The sequence below is a fragment of the Hibiscus syriacus genome, unplaced genomic scaffold (genome assembly GCF_006381635.1).
Source record: "Hibiscus syriacus cultivar Baekdansim isolate YM2019G1 unplaced genomic scaffold, ASM638163v2 tig00110865_pilon, whole genome shotgun sequence".
Lineage (NCBI taxonomy): Eukaryota > Viridiplantae > Streptophyta > Magnoliopsida > Malvales > Malvaceae > Hibiscus > Hibiscus syriacus.
The window spans coordinates 2438170-2457704 of NW_024062894.1; the positions used below are offsets into that span (position 1 = coordinate 2438170).

The 19535-nt window shown below is 34.5% G+C and overlaps 1 pseudogene; it reads right to left on the reverse strand.

Annotated features, from left to right (window-relative positions):
- Positions 1–219: 219 nt before the first annotated feature.
- On the reverse strand, positions 220–19096 carry LOC120143973 (annotated as a pseudogene).
- Positions 19097–19535: the final 439 nt, after the last annotated feature.

The window sequence follows — 19535 nt, forward strand, 5'->3', positions numbered from 1 at the left end:
AGAAACTTCAAAAAACAATTCTACAGAATCTAGGAAGGAAAGGAAATAAAAAAATTGATGAATCTAATACGGAATACCATCTGTTGCCCATATCGAACCTTAAAGAAAATGAAATGGAAGTATGGTACTAAAAAATCCAGACAGAGAAGTAACCAAATTAATAGCATAAACTTCATGCAGTCACATATTACTACAATTAACTTGAAGTACCAATTCTTATCTGGTATCGTTTATTTGTAGGCTCCCATGCCGACCCCGGCCTCTCGGCCGCCTCCGTATGGCTGGAAGTTGTTCTCCCTAGCATTTGAGTAGCTAATATAGTAGAACTTATTGACTATGGCTGTTAAGAAAATGAAGGCTGCCCCTGCACCAAACACTCTTTTTCTCACTGTTTCACAAGATGGAGGCTACTCGTTGAAAATGGTCCGATACTTGGTGTGGTAAGCATTCCGGACCGATCCAGCGAACAAGCATATCTCGGCTATTAGGAAAAACAACCTGTCACATAGGCAATTCAAAAGAATTAAGTGAAACTTTTCAAATCTGCAAATTTTGACACAAGTTTGTGACATACCAACAAATAATGAAAAGGATGACAACCCATGCCCTTGAACCACTAGGGTTCATGGACTTTCCACAGCAGAAGCATCAACTGGCTACCATTATAAGGGCTTGGCTAGCCATGAGGAACAAAAATGTGCCAACACCATAGCCAGTGGATATGTCTGAGTCATATACACAATAGTTGTAATTAACTTCACTGTCCTGGACGATCTTGGCCTACAACAAAACATACACCATAATTTAGTTTCTTTCAGTTGAATCAACAATTAATCATAAAAGATCTTCATTTTTTATGGAAATTCAGCTGAGATCTGGTAAGTTCATACAGTTGAGAATTATAACTGATAAAATCATTTTCCCCTTCTATTTGATTTGCAGAAAATTAATATACATGTGTATATGTAATGATATAAGCTTCGAAAACAGAAGTTTCATATATGAAATGATATGACTGCCAATAGAAAAGACCCGAAGAAGTACCCAAGTGGCCCCATCACACGAGCAAGGGATAAGGAGTTTCAAGCAGCCATGGAGAGTATGTTTACATCAAACTTGGGACATGATGAAGAAGGAATAATAAGGGAGGAACACTTTACGTTGCTTATGCATGAATTTGCATAATATTGGAAGTTTGCATAACATTCATTGCATTTAATAAGTGTGTTGTTCATTTAAGCATGCATTGCATTTAAATATCTAGTTCATTTAGGGAAGTAGTTCATTTATGCCTTTAGATCCTTTAGTAAGCTACTTCATTCATGCATCTAGTTTATTTAATAAAGTTGGTTCATTTATTAAACTAAATCATAATTGTTTCATGCATATTTTCAATTAAATATTGAATAAAGTTCACCTTTGTGTCTAGGTGCATGAGAGAAGTTGAACAGTTTCATCAAATGTAAGAATGTCAGTCAAAATGTCTTTCAATTATGGATGTGATACAGACATGTTTGGTTCCAAAAATCAATTGATAATTATTCCTCCATATATTATCTTTCCATCGCCTTTTGAATCACATCAATCCGATTTTGGGAGCTTAAGATATGATCGATTTATTGAAGACAGTGCAGGCTGGAATTTTGTTATTGGAATTTTATGCATGGATGATTTGGATGAGTTTGAGCCAAGGAAGAGTCTTTTCAACTTCAGCCAAGTGACAAGGCATTGAAGGACTCTTAATTCAAACATTCAAGGCATTCAAAGCTGATTGTTATCATCTAAAATCAAGGGTTGTTCATATTCTTCAAGGGAGCATGCAATGAAGGGTGATTTAATTCATTTATTAAGATAATTTTCAGTATGGAATAGCAAGAGTCTTCCACCCCTTGGACTAAATTAAGGCCAAATTCATCTTCAAATTGTCTAGATTCATCCCCAAAATGATCTAGAATATTCAGCCAACCTTGAAGATAAGAAGACAAAGCATTCAAGTGCATTTTATTTCTAAATTGATGAGAATATTTTCATCTTTTGAGTCTTTTCATATTCTTCTTGGAAATACCATAAATAGGCACCTTTGGGATCATTTGTAGACACACATTTGGATTTAAAAAAACATCTTTGAGAGGTTTCTTTCATTCTCGTTCTCTTGTAGAAATTTATCGGCGTCAAGATAGTCATGTAGTCTTCATCCATTTCCTTTTGTTATAGCATTGGTTCCTAGCTCATCTATAGTTAGTGGGTCGCATTTCATCTACTTCCACTTCGATTCTATCTCTTTATATTGCTGGTTCCTAACTCCATATAGTTAGAGGGTCACAATCTGAGTTTTTTTTAATCCATCTTACACATTCCACGCCATTACCAACCCATACCTTCGCCATACTTTCATTCCATCCAAACTATAACTTCCATCATCTTCCTTACTTTACCAAATCCTAAAAATCATTTCCATATCAATCCTTCATTTCCATTAGATCTCTATCTTTCATTAACATCTTACAAGTCATGATTTTCAGGTTCAAAGCAAGTAATTCAATCTCTTTCTAGAATCACGATCGGACAATCATATATATGACTCGAAACTCATAATGAGATCATATCATTTGGTATTAGAGTGAGCCGATTCAATAAGCGTATCATTTTCTCTCTCCCAGGTTAGTAAAAAATAAAAAAAATGAAAACGTTTAAAGAGGGATGGAGTAATTATTTTCATCTTTAAAGGAAAAAAATAATATTTACTTCATCTTTATATTCTATTATTCAATTTTGTTACCATTACTTACCATCTCTTTTCCTTGTAGCCAATTTCTTTTCACTATCCTTGCTGCCAAGTCACAATTTTTTCACCCGAAGTCCACTAGACACTTGTAAGCCTTGAGGAAATTCCCGAAATGACTAAAAATCAAAGCATGAGTGGTAAAAGGAAAGAGTGATCATCAAGGGTAAAAGTTATCCCGAGTGAAATAAGAGTGGGAGTAACTTTTCTTGGAGTGTTAGGTGAGGTTTTTCCTTTTATTTGTGAGGTTATTTTTTTTATTAATTATGTCTCATCATTTGGGAGACAATTCTCAAGTTATAGGTAACGTTGAACCAAACCTACAAATGCAAGCCATGGTGCGTGAATTGAAAAGGGATTTTGAGGGAAGAGTTGGAACCTCTCCATGAACGTATGGACCACATTGAAGAGGAGCATACTCAAGGATTTCGAGAGCAAGAAGATGACAATCAATGAGCAAATGAAGAAATGGAAATACCATAAGAAGATCTTGTATCACAACAAAGAATGGGAAATCGAGGTATAAGGCCCCAAAGGTTTCATCAATTAATAGATGATAATCTTGTTAACATCAAGATTTCCATTCCACTATTCCAAGGCAATACAGATCTCGAGGCTTACCTAGCATGGGAAAAGAAGGTAGAGCACATCTTCGGGTACCGTGATTATTTCGAACTCAAGAAGGTAAAACTCGTTGCCCTTAAGTTTACGGATTATGCACTAATATGGTGGAATCAATTGACATCAAGTAGGAGATGCAATTGGGAACATCCTATCACTACATGGTATAAAATGAAAGCAGTGATGCGAAGTCAATTCATTCCAACCCACTACCATCGAGAGTTATTCAACCGTCTTCAAAACCTTTCATAAGGTAACCGAAGTATTGAAGATTATCACAAAGAGATGGAGGTGGCCATGATTCGAGCCAACATCAATGAGGATCGAGAAGCCACAATGGCAAGATTCCTAGCGAGACTTAATCCAGACATTGCCAACGTGGTTGAGTTACAACATTATGTGGAGATGTATGACATGGTGCATATGGCCATGAAGGTAGAAAGGTAACTCAAAAGGAATGGTGCCATAAGATCTTATGGGAGTGCAATATCAAAATAGGGACAGAGTACATACAAGAAGACTCATTCATTGACATCCCACGAAAGAGGAGGACCACCCAAATGAAGTAAGCCAATTGCCGAAACTATCAAGGGTAAGACTACCACCACTCCAAATCGTTCATGTGACATACAATGTTTTAAGTGTTTGGGGCATGGACACACTGCAAGCCAATGTACAAATCGCAACACCATTATTCTTCGAGATGATAGAGAAGTTAAATCGATACAAGAAGAATACGAGAATGAAGATGTTACCATTAATGAAGAAGAATTAGAGCATGACGTGGAATGAGAGGTTCTTGTTGTCAAAAGGAGCCTAAACGTACAATCCAATTGAGGAGACGAACAATGTGAAAATATCTTTCATACTCGCTAGCACGTTGGAGGAAATGTATGCTTTGTTATTATTGATGGAGGTAGTTGCACTAATGTTGCTAGTACCTTAATGGTAGATACACTTAGCTTGGCAACAACAAAGCATCCACAACCTTATAAACTGCAATGGCTCAATGATGGAGGAGAACTTAAGGTGACCAAGCAAGTTTGAATTGTTTTCTCCATTGGGAAGTACAAAGATGAGGTGTTATGTGATGTCATTCCAATGCACACAAGCCATTTACTACTTGGAAGGCCTTGGCAATTTGATAGGCGAGTGATCCATGACGGGTATACCAATCGATATACATTCACCCATAGTGTAATACCCCAAATATCGGGTTGATGACCATAGTGAAAGGATATAAAATTTGGTGGGTTAATTTGAATAAATTTAAAAGTACAAGGATTTATTTAAAAAAATTATATTTAATACCTATTAGTAAGAATGAAAGAAATACAGGGTAATTATGGTATTTTAAAATAGAATGAATTTAATATTCATTTTATTAAGGGTTAAAGAAGGGAAAAAGAGGATAAGTTTGGGAAATAATTCTATACTCTCCATCTTCTTCTTCCTGTCGTCCCGTGCCCTCCATAACTAAGATGGTAATCAAGCTCCTGAATCAAGCAAGCAAAAGGGCAATGATAAAGTTGTCGAATAGTCAGACATCAGTAAGGCATAATAGTGAGGTAAACTATGTGAGTGCATTTATTATGTACTTATATGTTATGATAGTCATAGATGCATTTTGTTTAATGTATATGTTATAATTACCGTATTGACATTATGTGTGCAACCTAAGTAATTCATAATTAGTTTGTGAATTACCATATTGGCACTATATGTGCAACCTAAGTAATTCATAATTAGTTTGTGAATTACCGTATTGGCACTATGTGTGCAACCTAAGTAATTCATAATTAGTTTGTGAATTACCATATTGGCACTATGTGTGCAACCTAAGTAATTCATAATGAGTTTTTGAATTACAGTATTGGCACTATGTGTGCAACCTAAGTAATTCATAATGAGTTTGTGAATTACCGTATCGGCACTATGTGTGCAACCCACGTAATTCATAATTAGTTTGTGAATTACAGTATCACCACTATGTGTGCAACCCACATAATTCGTACTGAGTTTGTGAATTACCGTATCAACACTATGAGTATAAAACCATGAAATTTATAATGAATTATAATATTTAATTTGTATTTTGATAGTCACAATATAATCAAGTTTTAAAAATTTACCTCATTATTATTATCCCTCACTAAGTGATTATTTAGCGTGTGTTGATTCCATGCATAGGTATTAGTACGAGTGAAGTAAGGAGTGCATCTAGCATCTCCAATCAAGGGTCACCTCATCAGTAACTGTACGACAACTATGTCTATTTTTGATGTTATTAGCAGGCATGTAATAAACTTATGATAATGCTATGAAAAGTATTTGACTTATAATGATGTAAAATTTAATATGTTCGAACTTTAAGATTTGTTTACATATTAAAAGTTAATGAACATTTTATAATTATTAAATTAAATCTTTTTATGATTAGAAATAAAATTTTACTGGTTTTTCAAAAGTGTAAAGTTTTAAAAGTTATGTGAAATCTGTGACTCGTGTATGGAAACGTATACGGGAAATGAGTGTTATATTTATTGGTATCAGAGCTATAGGTTTAGCCGATTCTCGGCTAAAACTGGGTGTATTTTACTGTAAAAAGGGTTTACATGCCACTAAGATGTCCAAGTTACTGATATGGTGTAGTTAGAATATGATTGATGTCACTCCTTACTAACTTGAGTGTTATCAATATGTATATTCTATTAGATGTCGGAATCTACAAATTCGTAGAGAGAAACTGATCAAGAAATTAGAGAAGGGTCGGGTAGTGAGAGATATGAAGCTAATAGTAAGCATATGATCCCGTCCGAAAATGCTAGTGCATGACACATCAGGGTATGCCAGTGCCAGAGTTTGGAACTTTTATGCAGGCTCTCGATGCAATCTTGACTCGATTTCAATATCCTCCACCTCCCTCTACTTCTCTAGCACCACAAATGTTAATACCAAAAGCGTTGAGAAGTTTTGGAGCTCCTGAGTTCAGGGGAGAAGAGGATGAAGGTCCAATGGATTTTGATTTATGGTTAAATAACGTTATGGTGATGTTGGACAGTCTTCAATGCTCAGATTCTGAGAAGTTAGGCGGAGCTGTATCTTTACTTCGAGGATCAACTCGAGTGTGGTGGACAAACACTACGATGTATGCATCACCTCAGCAAGTGACCTGGCAATTCTTTCAAGATGAGTTTAAGAACAAGTACATCAGGGAACAGTTTATGCGGGCGTTGTTGCTAAAGTTTCTTAATCTGAAACAAGGTGATAGTGTAGTGCATGAGTGCAAGGCTGAGTATAACAAGTTGAGTCATTTTTCCACTGAGGTAGTTCCCAATGATAAAGCCCAATGTGATTGGTTTATAAGGGTTTGAGGCCAAAGTTGAAAGAAATGATGTTGACTTTAAACTTGCCTAGCTTGTAAGAAGTTATAAACCAAGCTAAGGTCATTGAAAGAGCTCAAGAGGAGACTCTAATAGCGGAGCAGGGTATATAGACGGAAAAAAGAGTTGGAATGTCTTCAACTTCCCATCATGCTAAGAGAGGTAAGGGTTCGAGTTCTCGATATAATAATAGAGATGGTTCTATTGCAGCTTCGCAAAGAATAATCAATCACAATCTTTTACTACTAACTCAGGTAGAGCGTTTGAAGAACGAAATAATCCATGTCAGATATATGGAAAATCGCACCGTGGAGTATGTAGATTACTCTCTGGCGCTTGTTTCCATTGTGGTAAAACTGGTCACTATGCTCGAAATTGTCTTAAGAGATCCAGAGATATATCAGTGCAAACTGAGAGATCAATAGCAACATCTAATAGAAGCAGAGAAAGAAGAAGATCCGACGGACAATCTTAGTTAACCTAGCAACAAGAGACTCGGGGAGTGGTCTGAATTTATAATATTAAGACTAATGAGGATTAGGATGACACAGAGATCTTAATAGGTACATTCCATATTTTGATATACCTGTATTTGTTTTGCTTGACCCTGGTTCTACGAACTCTTATATTAGTACAAAGTTTGTTAGAGCTAGAGAAATTTCTTTAGAACCAATCTTTAGTGAGATGATAGCAATAAACCCTATAGGTCATAGTGCAAGGGTACTCGAGTATGTAGAAAGTGCCCAATAAAGATTCAAGGGGTTATGTTCCAGGCAAATTTGAAGGAATTGCCTTTCGATGAATTTGAAATTATTTTAGGCATGGATTGGTTGTCTCCACATCATGGATGGATTGATTTTTGTAAGAAACAATTATTTTTGAAGAATGTGGAAGGCTGAGAAATCATAGTAATTAATGAAAAAGCGAAATCACCATCTAATGTGATATCATAAATGAATGCAAGGAAAATGATGTAGGAAAGATGTATAACTCTTATGGCTAATGTGATAGACACTCGAATATCGGAAGTGAGATTAGGTGATATCCCAACAGTTCGAGAGTTTCCAGATGTTTTTCTAAAAGAATTACTGGGCTTACCTCTAGATCGTGAGTGGAATTCCAAATTGAAGTTTACTTGCATACTGAACTTGTTTCTATGGATTCGTATTGAATGGCTTCAACTGAGTTAAAATAAATAAATACCCAATTGCATGAGTTACTCGATAAGGGATTTATCAGACCCAATATTTCTACTTGGGGTGCACCTGTGCTTTTTATGAGAAAGACGGACGAGTCTATGCGATTATGCATAGATTATTATCAATTAAATAAAATAATAATAAAGAATAAGTATCCTCTTATGAGGATTGATGATATGTTTGATCAACTGAAAGGTGCGGTAGTTTTCTCTAAGATAGACCTTTGGTCAGGATACCAATAATTAGAGATTAAAGAGGAGGATATTTCAAAGACGACTTTATGGACTCGGTATGGATATTACAAATTTGTGGTGATGCCATTCAGATCGAGTAATGCTCCTTCATCATTTATGGATTTGATGAACCAAGTATTCCAATCTTACATAGATCAATTTGTGGTGGTATTTATCGATGATATTTTGGTGTATTCAAAGTCGAGAGAGGAGCATGATGCTCATATTCATGTTGTTCTTCAGACTCTTTGAGAGAAGAAATTGTATGCCAAATTATCTAAGTGTGAATTCTGGTTATTCGAGGTTGCTTTCCTTGGCCATATAGTCTTCGCAGAAGGCATAAGAGTAGATCCAAAAAGATTCAAGCTATAGTGGATTGACAACCCCCAAAGAATGTTTCTGAAGTTCGGAGTTTCTTGGGCTTGCTAGTTATTATAGATGGTTTGTGAATAACTTTTCAATGTTAGATTCGCCACTAACTAAGTTGTTACGAAAAGATGTGCTTTTTGTTTGGTTAGAGAAATGCCAAGAAAGTTTTGATATTCTAAAGAGGATTGTAACAGAGGCACCAGTGCTTGTATAACCTGAGTCCGGTAAAGACTATGTAGTTTTTAGTGATGCATCTCATAATAGATTGGGTTGTGTGCTTATGCAAGAAGGTAAAGTTTTGGCTTATACCTCGAGACAGCTAAAAACTCACAAGAGAAATTACCCATCACATGACTTAGAATTTGCAGCGGTCGTGTTTGCTTTGATGATTTGGCATCATTATTTATACGGTGAGCAATGATATATTTATACATATCACAAAAGTCTAAAGTACTTTTTGACTCAAAAAGAACTGAACTTCAGGCAAAGAAGATGGATCAAGCTTTTAAAATATTATGATGTGGTCATCGATTTTAATCCAGGAAAGGCTAATGTGGTAGCTGATGCACTTAATCGAAAGACTTTTGCATCTTTACGAGCTTTGGATGCACGTATGTCTTTAAAGAAAGATGACGCCTTGATTTTTGAGTTGATGCTCTTGGATCGGATAAAAGAGCTACAAGGACAAGATGAAAAATGTTTGGAAAGAGTTGCACAAATAGAAAAGGTGACACCAAAGACTTTGAAATTAGGACTGATGGATGTTTATATTATCGTGAAAGACTTTGCATTCCAAATAATGAAGAAATAAAGAAAGATATTTTTCTGAGGCACATTATAATCCTTTGAGGATGCATCCAGGCAGGAATAAGATGTATCAGGATATAAAGAGTCGTTATTGGTGGTCTGGCTTGAAAAGAGTTATATTAGAGTTTGTTGTAAGATGCCTGACATGTCAGCAAGAGAAAGCTAAATATCAAGTACCTTTCGGATTACTGCAACTGATATCTATTCCTGAGTGGAAGTGGGAGAAAATTACTATGGATTTTGTTTTTTGGCTACCTTTGACACCAGTAAAAAGGACTCGATATGGGTAATTGTGGATAGATTAACCAAGACAACTCACTTTATTCCAGTTTGACTAGATTACTCGATGGATAAATATGGGAATTTGTATATAAAAGAGATAGTTCGGATGCATGCAGTACATGTATCGATAGTATCTGACCAATACCCAAGGTTTACTTCAAGATTCTAGAAGTCCTTGCACGAGGCATTGGGTACTCGATTGAATTTCAGCATAGCTTTTCATATGCAGACAGATGAGCAGTCAGAATGAACTATTCATATATTGGAGGATATGCTAAGAGCATGTGTGATTGAATTCAAAGGATCATGGGAAAGATATTTTCCTTTAATGAAATTTACCTATAATAACAGTTACCAATTGAGTATTAAGATGGCTCCGTATAAAGCTTTGTATGGGAGAAAATATCAAACACCATTAAATTGGTTTGAGCTAAAATATAGAGATTTAGTTGGCCCTGATTTAATGAAAGAAATAGAAGATAAAGTGAAAGTTATCCAAGATAATCTTAAGATAGTATCCGATCGACAAAAATCTTATGCTGATCTGAAGAGAAAATAGATTGAATATCAAGTGGAAGATAAGGTATTTCTGAAAGTATCGCCTTGGAAGAAATTATTATGGTTCAGGTGCAAAGGAAAGTTGAGTCCGAGATTTATTAGACCATATAAAATTTTAAAATGGGTCGGACCAATAGCATATCAGTTAGCTTTGTCTCACGATATGGACAAGACCCATAATGTTTTTCACGTGTCGATGCTGATGAAGTACTAATCCGATCCATCATATATTATCACACTAGAGGAAATAGAGATCCGAACAGATTTAACTTACGAAGAAGAACCAACGTTGATCTTGGATTGAGAAAACAAAGAACTGTGTAACAAGAAGATTCCTCTAGATAAAGTACTTTGGCAAAATCATAAAGTCAAGGAAGCTACTTGTAAAGAGATTAGGACATGAGAAAGTATTTTCCACACCTATCCGCATCAGGTAAGTCTTAAAATTTGAGGATGAATTTTCTTAAGGCGGAGAATATTAATACCCCAAATATCGGGTTGGTAACCATAGTGAAATGATTTAAAATTTGATGGGTTAATTTGAATAAATTTAAAAGTACAAGGATTTATTTAAGAAATTGTGTTTAAGACCTATTAGCAAGAATGGAAGAAATGAAGGGGTATTATGGTCTTTAAGAAGGAAATGAATTTAATATTCATTTTATTAAGGGTTAAAGAAGGAAAAAGAGGATAAGTCTGGGAAATAGTTCTCTACTCTCCATCTTCTTCTTCCCGTCATCCCGTTCCCTCCATAGCTAAAATGGTAATCAATCCTGAATCAACCAAGCAAAAGGGCAAGGATAAAGTTGTCGAATAGTCAGACATCAGTAAGGCATAATAGTGAGGCAAACCAGGTGAGTGCATTTATTATGTACTTATATGTTATGATAATCATATATGCATGCATTTTGTTTAATGTATATGTTGCAATTACCGTATTGGCACTATGTGTGCAACCTAAGTATTTCATAATTAGTTTGTGAATTACCATATTGGCACTATGTGTGCAACCTAAGTAATTCATAATTAGTTTGTGAATTACCGTATTGGCATTATGTGTGCAACCTAAGTAATTCATAATTAGTTTGTGAATTACTGTATTGGCACTATGTGTACAACCTAAGTAATTCATAATGAGTTTGTGAATTATCGTATTGGAACTATGTGTGCAACCTAAGTAATTCACAATGAGTTTGTGAATTACCGTATCGACACTATGTGTGTAACCCATGTAATTCATAATTAGTTTGTGAATTACCGTATCAGCACTATATGTGCAACCCACATAATTCATAATGTTTTTATGAATTACTCTATCAGCACTATGAGTGCAAAACCATGAAATTTATAATGAGTTGTAATATTCAATTCGTATTTTGATAGTTATGATATAATCAAGTTTTAAAAATTTACCTAATTATTATTATGTCTCACTAAGTGATTACTTAACATGTGTTGATTTTATGCGTATGTATTAGTACGAGCGGAGTAAGGAGTGCATCTGACATCGCCAATCAAGGGTCACCTCATCAGTAACTGTACTACAACTATGTCTACTTTTGATGTTATTAGCTGGCATGTAATAGACTTATGATAATTCTCTGAAAAATATTTGACTTATGATGATGTAAAATTTAACATGTTCGAAATTTAAGATTTGTTTACATACTAAAAGTTAATGAACATTTTATTATTATTAAATTAAAATATTTTATGATTAGAAACAAAATTTTATTGAGTTTTAGTTTTAAAAGTTATGTGACATCTGTGACTCGAGTACGGAAACATATACAGGAAATGAGTGTTACACATGGGGCAAGGAATATCACTTTATCTCCACTTTCACCAAAGCAAATACATGAAGACCAAATTCAATTGAGAGGAAAATTCGAAAGAGCTAAAGAAATAGAGACCAAAATAGAGGTAAAAGCAAAGGAGTGTGATCAAAATGAGGGAAGAAAAATCATCATTCTTTCTAAAGAGAAAGATTTGAAAAAGTGTTTAATGACGGCAAATGAAGGACTTGTGCTCCTGTACATGGAATCTTTTTTTAACAGTAACTACCTTGTTCAAAATTTGCATTCTTCTATTGTGTCTTTATTGCATGAGTTTGACGACCTATTTTCGAAAGAAATACCAAGTGGGCTTCCACCTATTCGTGGCATAGCACATCAAATAGACTTTGTTCCTGGAGTCGTCATTCCAAACCGACCAGCTTATCAAAGCAACCCCGAAGAAAATAAGAAATTACAAAGGCAAGTACCTGAGTTTATGGCAAATGGCTACGTGAGGGAAAGCCTTAGCACATGTGCCGTGTCAGTTTTATTTGTGCCAAAGAAGGATGGAACTTGGCGCATGTGTGTGGATTAGCAAGCAGTAAACAAAATTACAGTAAAGTATCATCACCCTACTCTTCGCTAAGATTACATGTTAGATGAGCTTAGTGATTCTAACCTCTTTTCAAAGATTGATCTTAAAAGTGGTTACCACCAAATACGAATGCGGGAAGGTGATGAGTGGAAAACAACATTCAAAACGAAGTAAGGCCTTTATGAGTAGTTGGTTATGCCTTTTGGCTTAACTAATGCACCAAGCACATTTATGAGGTTAATGAATCATGTTCTTAGGCCATTCATGGGTAAGTTTTGTGTGGTTTACTTTGATGACATTCTAATCTATAGTAAAACCATGGAAGAACATGTTCAAAATTTAAGGTCAGTTTTACTTGTTTTGAGAAAGGAAAACTTGTTTGCTAGTTTAAAAAAATGTACGTTTTGTACTGACAGGGTTGTTTTCCTAGATTTCGTTGTGAGTTCTAAAGGCTTGGAGGTTGAAAAAGAGAAGGTTAAATCCATTGAAGAGTGGCCACAACCAGTAAGCATTTCTCAAGTTAGGAGCTTCATGGACTTGCAAGTTTTTATCAGAGATTCGTCCCCAACTTCAGCTCCATAGCCGCCCCACTAAAAAGTGTTATTAAGAAGAATTCTAATTTTTTTGGAGGGAGATCAAGAGAAGTCCTTTAATAACATTAAAGATTGTTTAATTCATGCCTCTTTAATTGCTCTACCTGATTTTAATTTAACTTTTGAAATTGAATGTGATGCATCATGTGTAGGAATTGGAGCACTGTTGTCTCAAGGTGGATGTCCTATACCTTATTTTAGTCAGAAATTAAGTGGAGCTATGCTTAACTATCCTACCTACGATAAGGAGACGTATGCTCTTGTGAGGGCAATGGAAACATGTCAACACTACCTTTGGCCTAAGGAGTTCATCATTCACATCGATCATGAAGTGTTGAAACATATTCGGGGGCAGCATAAACTCAACAAAAGGCATGCCAAATGGGTAGAGTTTCTTAAAACCTTTCCATATGTTATTAAGTACAAGAAAGGTAAGGAGAATATAGTTGTCGATGCATTGTCACGAAGGTATATTGTTTTGAACACTTTGGAATCTAAGTTGTTGGGTTTTACTTTTATTAAAGACTTATATTTTTCTGACTGATTTTGGAGAAATTTACAAAGCTTTTGAGAAAGGGACGATTTATAAATACTTTAAGCATGATGATTTTCTATTCAATGAAGGGAGACTACGTGTCCCTCAAGGTTCTATGCGAGAATTGCTCACTAAGGAAGCCGATGGAGAAGGATTAATGGGACATTTTGGGATAACAAAGACTTTGGCTATACTTAAAGAATTGGCCCAAAATGAAACGAGATATGAAAGGTTATGTGAGCGTTGTATTACTTGTAGAAAGGCCAAATATAAAGTCATGCCACATGGACTTTACACACCACTACCTATACCGGAAGCACCATGTATAGATATTTAAAAGGATTTTATGCTAGGGCTTCCATGCATAAAGAACAAAAAAGAATCCATCTTTGTAGTTGTTAATAGATTTTCCAAAATGGCTCATTTTATTCCCTATAACAAAACTAATGATGCCTCACATATTGCTACTTTGTTTTTTAGGGAAATTTTAAGGCTACATGGCATACCCATAACAATTGTGTTTGATCGGGATGTGAAGTTCTTAAGCCACTTTTGGAGAGCCCTATGGAGTAAGATTGGTACTAAGCTATTATTCTCCACCACTTGTCACCCTCAAACGGATGGCCGAACTGAAGTGGTGAACCGAGTACTTTCCATATTACTTCAATCCATCATTCAGAAGAATTTGAGGGTAACACCCATCTCTAGCAATACCTTTCCATACACGAGATATACATGTTACATCACTTTTAAAACATTTTTTCATTTATAAACCTGAACAATTTTGATTCAAAATTTTAAACTAAAACATTTTAGTACCATCATAAAATAGTTGTTGAAATATACTACCAAAATTTCCACTTTATATACTTTCCAGAGCATTTTTTCTTAATTTTGATTACATGCCAGCAATGTTCAAAATAAACATGATTGACCTACCATTACTGGAGAGAGTCAACCTTAGATTTATGATAGCTGCTATTGTACCCCATATCCTACTAGTCTTTGTTTTTACGTACGCGTGAAATCAACACACGTTAAATATTTACTTAGTGAGGCATAATATAATAAAGAAACTGAAATTTATACATACGTATCTCATGACTATTAAATGACGAATTAAATCGCATATTCAATAAGGATCAAATAAATCCTTCACAGTTCAACCAAATTTCTTTTATACACTCATCAAAATTATTCTTAGTAGGTCCAGCCTACCTATCATTCCGTATATTCTTCCCAATTATTCTTTATCTTCCCTATGTACGTTAAATGAGAAAGTAATGCACATGTATTGCACCTAAGTGCCAATTAGTCCTGTATCTTTTATAATTATCAGGGGTGGCACCTTATATACCATTAATATACCGTTATGTATTTTCATTTGTGGCATCCTTTCATGCCAATTATGCACTGTTATATATATATATATATATTCATTTATGGCATTCTTTCATATCAATTATATGTGGTTATACATTTCTATTTATGACATCCTTTCATATCAATTAGCACTATTAAGCAGTTAGTCCTTCATCCTACTTGCATTATTGGCACCTTTCTGCCAAATGCATCGTTAGACATTTAGTCTTTTACCCAAATGTATTTAACCTTTCATCTAACTGGCATGATTGACACCTTTATGCCAAAGGCGCAATTAGGCTTTTAGTCTTTTACTCAAAGGTATTTAACCTTTCATCTAACAGGCATAATTGACACATTTCTGTCAAATGTATAGCTATGCCATTAATCTTTTACTCAAAGGTATTTAACTTTTCATCTAACTAGCATAATTGACACCTTTTTGTAAAATGCACAACTAGGCCATTAATCTTTTACTCAAAGATATTTAACCTTTCATCTAACTAGCATAATTGGCACCTTTCTGTCAAATGCACAGCTAGGATATTAATCTTTTACTCAAAGGTATTTAACATTTCATCTAACTGACATAATTGACACCTTTCTGTCAAATGCACAGCTATGCCATTAATCTTTTACTCAAAGGTATTTAACCTTTCATCTAACTGACATAATTGATACATTTATGTCAAATGCACAACTAGGCCATTAATCTTTTACTCAAAGGTATTTAACCTTTCATCTAACTAGCATAATTGACACCTTTATGTCAAATGCACAGCTAGACCATTAATCTTTTACTCAAATGTATTTAACCTTTCATCTAACTAGCATAATTGACACATATCTGTAAAATGCACAGCTAGACCATTAATCTTTTACTCAAAGGTGTTTAACCTTTCATCTAACTAGCATAATTGACACCTTTATATCAAATGCACAGTTAGGCCATTAATCTTTTATTTTATAACAATTCATACTCTAATAATTATTCATAATATCAATTAACTATTTAATTTCATTATAAATTCTATAGTTTGCACCGGTAGTGCCAATACGGTAATACATAAACTTATTATGAATTTCTTAGTTTTTAATACACAGTGCCCATACAGAAATTCATAAACTTATTATGAATTTCTTAACTTTTACACATAAAGTGTCATTCAATAATCACCATACATATATCAATCAATCATACATTTATGACTACCGTACATATAAGTACATAATAAATGCACTCACCTGATATGTTTCCCTACTATGCTACAATGATGTCTACTACTCGACAACTTTTTCCTTGCCCTTTTTCTTGCTTGACTCTGGAGCTTAGTTATGATCTTGGCTGTGGATGAGGTACAAAGTCATGAGAGGAAGAATGAGAGAAATAACTTAACTTCTCTCTTTTTAACTTTCTCCTTCTTAAATCCCTATTAAAATTTGAATTTTAAATTCATTTTATTCTAAATGACCAAAATGCCCTTTTAATCATCCATTGTTACAATTTAGTCTAAATCACTATTCAAACTCATTTATCATCTTTTATCATTTAATCAAATAAATGCTCACATTTTAAATATTTTCAATAAAGTCATTGACTTGATATTTAGGGTATTATATTGATAATATGAGAGGAGAGTTTACCACATGTGGAGTTTGCATACAACCGTTCAATTTATACTATTACGGGGCGCATATATTGTTAAACTGTATGGGTTCAATCCATTAACACCGATAGACTTGTTACCATTACCTGCTGATCAAATTGTGAATAAAGATAGACTTAACAAAGCAGAGTTTGTTAACAAGCTTCATCAACAAGTGAGGGAGAACATTGAAAAGTGAACTAAGCAATACGAGTAACAAGCAAATAAGGGTCGTAAGCGAATTACTTTTGAGCCATGGGATTTGGTGTGGCTACACATGACGAAAGAAAGGTTTTCGGCTCAACGAAAGTCCATATTTATGCCCCAGGGAGATAGTCCATTCCAAATAGTCAAGATGATCAATGACAACGCCTATCAATTAGATCTTTCAGGTGAGTTTAATGTCAGTGCAACCTTCAATGTTCTTGACTTGTCTCCTTATGATATAGGTGATGATTTGGGGAAAATCACCTTAAAGAGGGAGGGACTAATATGATTTCCAATAGCAAAGACCCAGAGAAGTACCCAAGTGGCCCCATCACATGAGCAAGGGCTAAGGAGTTTCCAGCAGCCATGGAGTGTATATTTACATCAGGCTTGGGACGTGATGAATGAGGAATAATAAGGGAGGAACACTTTATGTTGTTTATGAATGAATTTGCAAGATAATTTGAAGTTTGCATAACATTCATTGCATTTAATAAGTGTATAGTTCATTTAAGCATGCATTGCATTTAAATCATCTAGTTCATTTAGGGAAGTAGTTCATTTATGCCTTTAGATTCTTTAGTAAGCTACTTCATTAATGCATCTAGTTCATTTAATAAATTTAGTTCATTTATTAAACTAACTCTTAGTTTTTTCATGCATATTTTCAATTAAATATTGAATAAAGTCCACCTTTGTGTCTAGGTGCATGAGAGAAGTTGAACGATTTCATCAGATACAAGAATGTCAGTCAGAATATCTTTTAATTCTAGATACGATACAGACGTGGTTCATTCCAAAAATAAATTGGGAATTAGTCCTCTATCTATTATTTTTCCAACTCCTTTTGAAATACCTCAATCCGATATCGGGAGCTTGAGATATGATCGATTTATTGAAGACAGTGCATGCTGGAATTTTATTACGGGAACTTTATGCATTGATGAGTTGGATGAGTTTGATCCATGGGAGAGTCTTTTTAACTTGAGCCAAGTTACAAGCCATTGAAGGACTCTTAATTCACACATTCAAGGCATTCAAAGCTGATTTTTAGCATTTAAAGTCAAGGGTTGTTCATATTCTTCAAGAGAACATGCAATGAAGGGTGATTTAATTCACTTATTAAGATAATTTCAGCATGGAATATCAAGAGTCTTCCACTCTTTGGACGAAATTAAGGCCAAATTCATCTTCACATTGTCTAGATTCATCCCCAAAATAATCTAGAATATTCAGCCAACCTTGAAGATAAGAAGACAAATCATTCAAATGCATTTTATTGCTAAATTGATGAGAATGTTTTCATCTTTTGAGTCTTTTCATATGCTGCTTAGAAATACCATAAATAGACACCTTTGGGATCATTTGTAGATACACATTTGGATATATAAAACATCTTTGAGAGGTTGTTTTCATTCTTGTTCTCTTGTAGAACTTTATCGGCTTCAAGATAGTCTTGTAGTCTTCATCCATTTCCTTTTGTAATGGTGTTGGTTCCTAGCTCATTTATTGTTAGTGGGTCACGTTCTTTCTACTTTCACTTCGATTCCATCTCTTTATATTACTTATTCCTAACTCCATATACTTAGAGAGTCACAATCCATTTTCTTTTCAATCCATCTTACACATTCCACGCCATTACCAACCCATACTTTCGCCATATTTCCATTCCATCAAAACTACAACTTCCATAATCTTCCGTACTTAACCAATACTAAAAATAATTTCCATATCAATCCTTCATTTCCATTACATCTCTATATTTCATTAACATCTTACAAGTCATGATTTTCAGGTTCAAAGCAAGCAATTCAATCTCTTACTAGAATCACGATCGGGCAATCATATATATGACTTGAAACTCATAATCGAGATCATATCATAAAACTAAAACCCTAGAAAACTAAATCAACATTTACCACTGTTTTCAAACAAGAAATCCCACTTTCTTTCATTTTTCTAGCAAAAAAATAGCAAACCTTCAACAAATCCATAAACTATGTGAACTAATGTCAACCAAAAAACAAAATGCATAAAAGAAAGTCTAAAGGGAAACTTACAATGCTTCTTCTTTGCTCAGCTGCAACAGCTAAACCAAAAGCAATAAGATCAAGAACAAGACAACAATCAAAAGAAGCTTAGAAGCCATGGATGAATATAATGGGAACTTCTTTGTATTTCTCTTTCTCTCTGAAACTCACCCAATCTAAATATACAAAAGAAACCACTCTCACTATTGAACAAGAAAGCAAATGATTAAAAATTAAGGAAAAATATGTTTTTTTATATAAAAAATTAATTTTTAGGAGAAAATGACACCTTAACCTAACTTGAAAATGGATTTCCATCAAGCATACGAGATGCTCACAAGACATGAGAATCACAAATTGAGTGGGTTGCACATAAATGGAAGGGTAAATCTTTACTTTCCATCATACTGAGGAATGCTTGGACTAACAGAAGAATCTTCAACAGAGGAACAAGACCTGCCGATCAACTTCTCATGTCTATTAAGGAGCTTGTGCGGATCAAACTTAGAGATAAAAATATTAATAGACTTGATTTAGTTAATTCTAGACTTTGTACTT